Source organism: Megalobrama amblycephala, unplaced genomic scaffold, assembly GCF_018812025.1.
Source record: "Megalobrama amblycephala isolate DHTTF-2021 unplaced genomic scaffold, ASM1881202v1 scaffold449, whole genome shotgun sequence".
NCBI lineage: Eukaryota > Metazoa > Chordata > Actinopteri > Cypriniformes > Xenocyprididae > Megalobrama > Megalobrama amblycephala.
Genome location: NW_025953384.1, coordinates 112978 through 121341, shown reverse-complemented (window position 1 = coordinate 121341; position 8364 = coordinate 112978). Strand labels below are relative to the sequence as shown.

General features: G+C 41.1%; 1 long non-coding RNA gene across 1 annotated transcript; it reads right to left on the bottom strand.

Annotated features, from left to right (window-relative positions):
• Positions 1-4951: 4951 nt before the first annotated feature.
• Positions 4952-6583, bottom strand: LOC125261646. The gene is made up of 2 exons (XR_007183396.1): positions 5259-6583; positions 4952-5115 (listed from the first exon to the last, which is right to left on the bottom strand). It is a non-coding gene; the product is annotated as an uncharacterized LOC125261646 (long non-coding RNA).
• Between the last annotated feature and the right edge of the window lie 1781 nt (positions 6584-8364).

Sequence of the window (8364 nt, the reverse complement as noted above, 5' to 3'; positions counted from 1 at the left end):
AATAATAAATATAGCTGCGAGCAGCGATGGCGGGCCCAAGCCCGGTGGCACCGCCACCCCGGTGGCTTCAGGGCAACTGTGCACAGCGGGCAATAGGCACTTAAAACGGTTAAACATCAAAGGACTATGTCAAATTCACTCCACATTTACTGCACTACAAGGTGCCACTATAGAGCCCCTCCTCCCTGCCCATTTTCAAAGGATTACATGTGCCAAGTTTTAACATTATTCTGATGAATTTTGAAGCAAATCAGGTAAAAATAAGAGGGTGATCTCAATGTATGCTGAAAGTGACACATTTTCTGCTTCCAGTTGGTGGCGCTATGACTTTGAATCACAATAGTCACATCCATGTGATCAGCCTTGTACAACGAAGACTAAGCCGAAGTTTCATCAAAATCAATTAATGTATGCAGAAGTTATAACACTTTGTTTCCCTTTTCTTGCCATAAATTCGTTGCCTCGCCACGGCCAAACCGTTTGAGATATCCAAAATCCGTTTGCAATTAAACAACTTCAATGTGTTAGCAACAAGTTAAAAAAAGTTTGGTGTAAATTGGATAAACCCTGTAGGAGCAGTAGTATAAAATTCATAGCCTGTTTTTTTCAAAAAATTAACATTCAAACCAAAATAGCTGACTTCCTGTTGGTCGGAGCTAATGAATGTAAATTAGAAAATTGTCCGGCTTGATGAGAACAATATGTGTACCAAGTTTGGTGATTGTAGGAAAACAAACCCCCCCACTTTTGTCAAAAGGTGGCGCTACTGAGCCCCTCCACCACGCCCATTTCTATGGCTTTGTCCATGTCTACTGGTTGACAATATTGATGTGTGTGTCGAGTTTCATGCAATTTGAAGCATGTTAAGAGCCTCAAAAAACACTCAAGAATATTATTACAGTTTGACCTGTTGCCATGGCAACAATATTTCAAATATCAAAAATCCTGTCATAGGTCTACATCTGCTGTGTATTGACATTACACTGATGAAGTTTGAAGCAAATCAGGTAAAAATAAGAGGGTGATCTCAAAACATTTCAAAAAGTGATACACTTCCTGCTGCCAGTTGGTGGCGCTATAACTTTGACTCACAATAGTCACATCCATGTGATCAGACTCCTATAACGAACACACTTGTGAAGTTTCATAAAGATCAATATATGTATGCAGACGTTATAACACATTTCCTGTTTCCTTTTTCTCGCCATAAATTCGTTGCCTCGCCACGGCCAAACCGTTCGAGATATCAAAAATCCCCTGGCAATTTTTAATCATCAGTGTCTTGACTTCATGCTGACCGAGTTTGGTGGCGATCGGATTAATCGTCTAGGAGGAGTATATCAAATTCCAGAGCATGCGTTTTTCAAACAACCCTTAATAGCTGACTTCCTGTTGGCGTGACGTTTAACTTAGAGCACGAAAGTTGTTTGGCCCGATGAGGTCTATATGTGTACTGAGTTTCAGACTAATACGTGCAAGCGTGTTTAATATATGGACCAAATTTTCAGACCTTTTTCAAGGGGGCGCTGTGAGCCCCCCTGCCACGCCCGGGTACCAGCTTCTCCGGCGTCCTGTTGGCCGCGGATTCCAATGTGTGTGCCAATTTTCAAGAGTTTTTGAGCATGTTAAGGCCCCCAAAAAGCCCCGGAAGACGGAAAAAAAAAAAAAAAAAAAAAAAAAAAATAATAATAATCCTTAGAAAAACAAGAGGGCCCTGCGCGAATTTTCGCTTGGGCCCTAATAATCCTTAGAAAAACAAGAGGGCCCTGCGCGAATTTTCGCTTGGGCCCTAAAAATAATAATAATCCTTAGAAAAACAAGAGGGCCCTGCGCGAATTTTCGCTTGGGCCCTAATAAATGCCATAATTAATAGGATCACACCTATAGGAATCAAAGCAGATACAAGCATTTGTTGCCATCCTGTGAGCCATGCTAAGAACCCACTTTGATTATCAGTAACTTCTCGTTCTTGTAATTCTTGAGCAATTCTAGTCATATTTTTTAAACCCTCTGAAATTAAATGACCATCTGCATCATTTTCAGGGATATAAGTACAACAAGAAGTACCAACAATAACACAAACTCCTCCTCCTGCCGCAGTTAACTGATCTAAGACCAGCCTATTTTGCAGGGCAGTTAAACGGAGCCCTCGGAGTTCCTGTTGAACACCAGCCAATGTGTCTCTTGTAGTATTGATAAATGAAATTAGCTCATATCTTGTAACCTCAACTTCAATTTGAAGACTAGAGACACCTATTCCTGGAAACACTGCTTCAAAGAATCTTTCAGTACCAGTCCAGAGTCGATGTTGCTTTGGTACTGGATTATCTCTACTCAAACTACTAGTTGAACCGCAACTAGAGAGGGAGCGTTTCTTTTTCTGTTTTTGTTTTGTCATAACGTGAGGTTTGTGTGGTCTAATAACCATGGAATATTCTTCCAAAGTTACTAGAGCACATCTTCCATTCCAATCTTCTGGAAGAGTAGTGTAGACTTTATGTCCACACAGCCAAAACCAATCTTTTACAGCTCTAGTTCCCCGTGAAGCAGGAGCATATCTGTAGCAATTTTGACCTGGCACAAGTGCACAATATTTAGAACACACATCTTGAATAAAAGGATTAGCCCATCCATAAGCAATCATAGTAGATATAGGATGTGGTGTTCCTTTAGAACACTCAGTCATATTAGCTTTTGGATAATGCAAAATACACCTCATACAACAAGACATATGTTCTATCTCACAATGATGGTATGTTCGATTACATTTACTTTTAGGAATTACCCCCAGTCTCACTGTTCCAGTTTCTCTTTCCATACATAACAGTGAGTCTGGAATAGAGCCAATGGTTGTCACTTTAGCATGTACTTGCGTTGCAAGCATCATTATTCTACTTTTTCCACAACTCCATATTGCACTTCTATTTGGAGCCATCATTCCAGTAATGCTAACAAAAATAGGGCATTCTAATTCTTCTTCTGTCCTTGGTGATTTAACCTCTACATGTGGTCCAGAAGCACTATGTGGCATTTTGGTGCAAACATAACAGTCACCTGTTTTTCCTTCAGATTTGGCAGTGTAGTTGGCTAATCTCCACCACATGTTAGCTGCGAAGGCATGTGGTTCTTCTTCATAATGTACCCAAGTTTCATTACCAGTGCTAACAGCAGCTTGTATGTGAATAAACACATTTGTCAGCACAACCAGGTAAAATGTCAATTTAGCAATCATGGCTAGAGAGCTTCAATGATAATTATTGCTGGTTCTAGATCTCTAGCAATCTCTTTCTTCTTCTCCTCGTTGAACGTCTTGGTTCACCTTCCTTCGGATCTTTCCTTGGCTCACTGGCTTCCTTCTCCTCATTGACCAGAACGTTCCCCTGGGATGGAGCTGCTTTCAGTCGACTGGCATGGATCCACTGCGGCTGGAAGTCAGTCAGCACTCCTGTTCTCGTCACAGCAATCACCGTGGCGGGCCCCAGATATTTCGGCTCACCCAGTTTTGTGGGCTTCAGACACTTTATCAGCACCTGTTGTCCTGGAACAAAAGGATGAGTGGGTTTTTCTGCAGGAAGAGGGAGAGAGAGAGACACATCACCATTGATGCTATTCAAAGTTTTAATTAGGGAATCCACATAATCCGTGATGATCACCTCCGTGTCACCTGTGGAAAAATTGCCAGCGCGACCTCTGACCCATGGGGTCGGGAAAGGTCTACCCATAAGGATTTCAAACGGAGACATCTTTGTTGTTGCTGATGGTGACATTCTAATTTCTGTCAATACGGCAGGCAGCAGATCAACCCAATTTCTGCCTGTATCAAGACACGCTTTATTAAGACGATCTTTGATAACCCTATTCATGTTCTCAACTTGTCCACTAGATGGAGCGTGGAACGGTATATGTAAACTCCAGGTAATATTAAGCTCTTTGGCTAACAACTGCGTGACTTTGGAAGTGAACGGTGTTCCATTATCACTATCGATAACCATTGGTATACCAAAACGTGGTATAATGTCCTTAGCCAGAACTTTAACTACCGTCTGTGCATTTTCTTTTCCACACGGAAAAGCTTCAGGCCATTTAGAAAATCTGTCAACAATCACAAGCAAATATTTATTATTTCCGCAAGGAGGCATATGCGTAAAATCAATTTGTAAGTGTTGGAATGGTAGCTCAGGATGTGGTAAAGCGTCATGTTTAGTTGCCTTGTGCTTGTTAGTTTGAGCACACACCAGACAAGCATCCAATATCAACAGAGTATTTCTTTGAATATTTGCTATGCAATAAGATCGATTCAACATTTGTATCACTTTCTTTTTTGACACATGTGATACACCATGATAATGTCTACATAGCATAACAATTGCAGATGCAGGTAATGCAAGTCTACCCTTTTTGTCTCTCAAGATTCCAACTTGATCTGGTTTTACTTCATTGTCTGACCAGTAAGTCAAATCAGCTTGCGTAGGGTTAGCTTGTAATATTTTAATGTCCAAATCATTAGTCAATAATGAATTCATCATAGGCACATCTGTGCCCCTTTCGCTTACATGTGGACTTAACATTACTTCTTTAGCAGCCCATTTCGCTACTTCATCTACAAATCTATTTCCTTTGGCTTCATCTGTTTCTCCTGACGTATGTCCTGCTACTTTAATAACAGCGAGTTTTGATGGTTGTTGTGCTGCATTAATGAGCTCCGCTACAATACTATGGTGAGCAATTGGCTTTCCATCTGAAGTTTTAAAATTTCTTTCTTCCCACAATTTAGCAAAATCATGTACTATGCTATACGCATATTTAGAGTCAGTGTATATATTAACACACTGATCTTTTGCCAATTGACAAGCTCTCGTTAAAGCAATTAATTCTGCAACTTGCGCTGACTTGTATGGCAAAGAGTATGCCTCAATTACACGATCAGGTAATTCAACAATAGCATACCCACACAAGTATACATTATCATTTGGCTTGAAACAGGATCCATCAATATACCAATTCTTCCCCTCCTCCAGGACAGATGCAGAAACATCTGGCCTGCAGGCAGTCGAAATCTGGATTCTGTCCAGGCACTCGTGGTCATCACTCTCAAATTCACCTTGCGTCAGCAACCTGTGCAAATGTATAGTAGGGCCATGAATAACAGAAGTTGGCTTCAAAATCAAATTAGCAGTAGCTAATAATATAGCCTCATAGCCAGAGCGGCGTTGAGCAGTCATATGTTGAGTAGAAATATTACTCATAATGACTCCTACCTGATGAGAAGTATGCACTATCAATTTATGTGATAACACAATTTTTTCAGCATCTTGCACCATGATCGCCGTGGCAGCCACTGCACGCAAACAAGCAGGAAGTCCCCTGGCTACTGAATCAAGAGTTTTAGACAAATAAGCTATGGGACGAAAAGTACCCCCATGTTCCTGGGCCAGGATTGCGGCGGCTGTACCCCCACTTTCATGCACGTATAAGTGAAAGTCTTGAGAGTAATTTGGGAGGCCGAGTGCAGGAGGTTTCATGAGGGAGGATTTCAAATGTCTGAATGCTTGATCCATCTCAGCTGTCCATGTAATGTCCTCTGTGTCCCCCAGAGTAGCAGTTCGTAGGATTTTATCATACATGGAACAGTTGGGCACCCATATTCGGCAATAATTAACCAGTCCCAGGAAGCTTTGCATCTGCTTCCGTGTCGATGGGTGCTTGAAAGTAGCAATAGCTTTCACTCTGTCAGCAGATAATTGCACTTTGCCCTGTGACAGTTCATGTCCAAGGTACTCGACCCTCCTCTGTACCCACTGTAGTTTCTCTCTTGATGCTTTGAAACCAGCCTCTGCCAAAATATTGCAGACAATTTTAGAGGCAGGATGAGGATGTCATCTGCATATTGAAGCAGACAGGTGTTTGGAGGAAGTTTGGCATTTTTCAGCGTTGCGTGCACTACAGCAGAGAAAACAGCCGGAGAATCCCTGAACCCTTGTGGGAGTCTTGTCCACGTTAATTGTGAATTTTCCAAGGTAAAAGCAAACAATGGCTGTGTTTGGCGATCAACAGGAATGCTGAAGAAAGCACTGGAAATATCCAGAACTGTAAAAAATGAATGTTCAGAAGGAATAGAATTAATTATAGTTTGCACATCAGGTACAATAGGAGACAATGGTGTTACTAACTCATTAACTTTTCTCAAATCTTGAGTTAAACGCCAAGAACCATTTGCTTTCTTAATTGGATTAATTGGTGTATTATAAGGTGAATGAGTGTGCACCAGGATGCCTTGAGCCAGTAATTTATCAATAACAGGAAGAATACCCTCCACCTTTTCTTTTGAGAGGGGGTACTGTTTCTGATACACAGACTTGTCTGTTATTAGTTTAGCAACATAGGGCTGGACATCAATGAATCCTGCGTCATCCTTATGGGCCGCCCACAACTTGGGGTTGACGCCCTCAATTTCCTGTTTGAGCTCAGTTGCAGAATCATCCTCAAGGAGAGCATTTCCTGTATCAACAGTGAGAGAAAAGGCTGCAGGAAAAATAAGTTGTAGAGAGTCAGCATTAAAATTAAGTTGAATACCTAATTTATGTAAGAGGCTTGCCACAATAAAAACAGCATCTCACATTTCCAAATTGTTGTGGACGAGGATTCACAGCAGCATTCACTTGAAGCATTGCAGGAGTTTTGCCCCTGGAGACATCAAAAGCTCCAGCAGAGGAAAGCTCACGCAAGCGTCGTCCCAATTCATCAACAGAAATGGTAGTAATATTTGGAGTAGTTATACGAATTAACTGCGCAGTGTCTTTGTTCATATTATTTAGGAATGTATTTAAGAACAATGGACAATTTTGTTCAATAGGAATCGCAGATTCCTCAACCCATGCATGTTTAAATCTGTTAAAGAATGCAACAGGGCTTTCACCAGTTCTCTGTTTGGTATTGGCTGCATGCGAGATGTCTTGTTTAGCAGAAGACACTTTTAACAAAAAAGCAGTCAATTGCTTGAAAAAAACTTTAAGTTTACCTGAGCTGGCCCAAATCCAATCACCTGTTTCGTCCTCATCTTCCTCCGAATCAGTAATTAGAAGCACTGGTGAAGGTTTAGACAAATCAAGGGGCTTCGAATCTCCAGCTTTCTGAGATACAACACGACGAACAGGCGGTGTATCGTAGATGGGGTTTAAGTAATCAACTTCTTCAATCATTTCCTCCTCTGTGATTTCCGCAGGCAGTGTTTTAGTCAAAATAAAAAGATAATCTCGTCCCGTCAATTGACTGTAGGCAGTTAACCGTTGCAGCACTGCCACAAATTGATGTGGTGACCTAGCCGGATCAGGCAGATCTTTGCAAATAGCCACTGCCTCCGTAACACTCAGAGGAGTAATTTTGTAACCATCTGGAAGCTGTACAAACGGAAAAACTTCAGTTGTGGACGGCAACTGCGGATACAGTCGATTGGTCAAGGGCTTTGGAATTTCAGCAGAAACAACACATTCATATGGGGGAAGAGACGCATCAGGTTTCAGCTGAGACTGAGAGAGAGAGCTGTCTTGTTTTTTCAACTCTGGACCCTTATCCCAATAAGTTTTCATCTTCATCCAAACTTTATACGCATCTTTCATATAATCAATTGGCCATCCTGGGTCACCCCAAGAACCAAAGATCATATCTTTTGCACCACGCATATCTTCATCTTTAAAAGAACCATCGCGGGGAAACGGATCTAATTGTATTTTCTCTTCTGACCATCCCGCGAGATTAGAGAGATAGGGTTCAGTAAAAAACGCTTTATTATTGCGATTCATGAAATCCCTCGGAGTTTCCCCCATCAACGGTCGACTAATCGTTTCACCCATTTAAAACAGCCAACAAAGATCTCTCCTTTGCTTAAAGAAAAGCCTTACAATTTCAGACAAAATACAAATTAAAGTCTGCAGCTTTATATTAACTTTTTAGTATTTTTAGCAAAAAGAAAAATTTTAAATTCAGTATTATTCATTCAACTGCCAACAAGGACCTGAGGATATCACCATGAAATGGACTAAGAGAGAGAAAATCTTCAACTCAAACTCATCTATTCCCTTCCCACGCATAAAATCCGTGAGGATAACACCAAAAAATGAAAGGGTGATCAATCCTCTTTCACTCTTCCCGCATTTATCTAAATACGAGGATATCCACTTTTAACAAATATGAAAAAAGTGCGGCACAAAAATACAAGGATCAATTTCTCAACAGACAGTAAGATGCACTTAAGCATTTTATTTCTTACCTGTCTGGAGAAATCCCGGACGAGCCCCCAAATTGTTAGGTTTTTGCTCCTAATTCGTGCCTCATCCCAGACCTCTTATTTGGCAATTGAATGAGCAA